The sequence below is a fragment of the Polistes fuscatus genome, unplaced genomic scaffold (genome assembly GCF_010416935.1).
Source record: "Polistes fuscatus isolate 324 unplaced genomic scaffold, CU_Pfus_HIC Scaffold2, whole genome shotgun sequence".
NCBI lineage: Eukaryota > Metazoa > Arthropoda > Insecta > Hymenoptera > Vespidae > Polistes > Polistes fuscatus.
The window spans coordinates 7,222,988-7,223,197 of record NW_025113096.1 but is presented as its reverse complement, the minus strand read 5'-3'; positions in this window follow the sequence as shown (position 1 = coordinate 7,223,197).

The following is a 210-nucleotide window of genomic DNA, read 5'->3' as shown; positions in this document are numbered from 1 at the left end:
GGAGGATCCTGCTCTCTTCGCGTCCTCCTCCTCCTCCGCCACGTTCACCTCCTCCTCCTCCACCTCCACCTCCTCTTTCGGTTGGGAGCGCGAACGCGCTCCGCCTCCTCTCTCCCTCCCCCTTCCACCGGCAGCTCCTCGACGAGGACTAAAGCTCTCGCTCTCGCTCGCTCGCTCGCTTTGTGTCTCTCGTTGCGCATGCAAGTACAT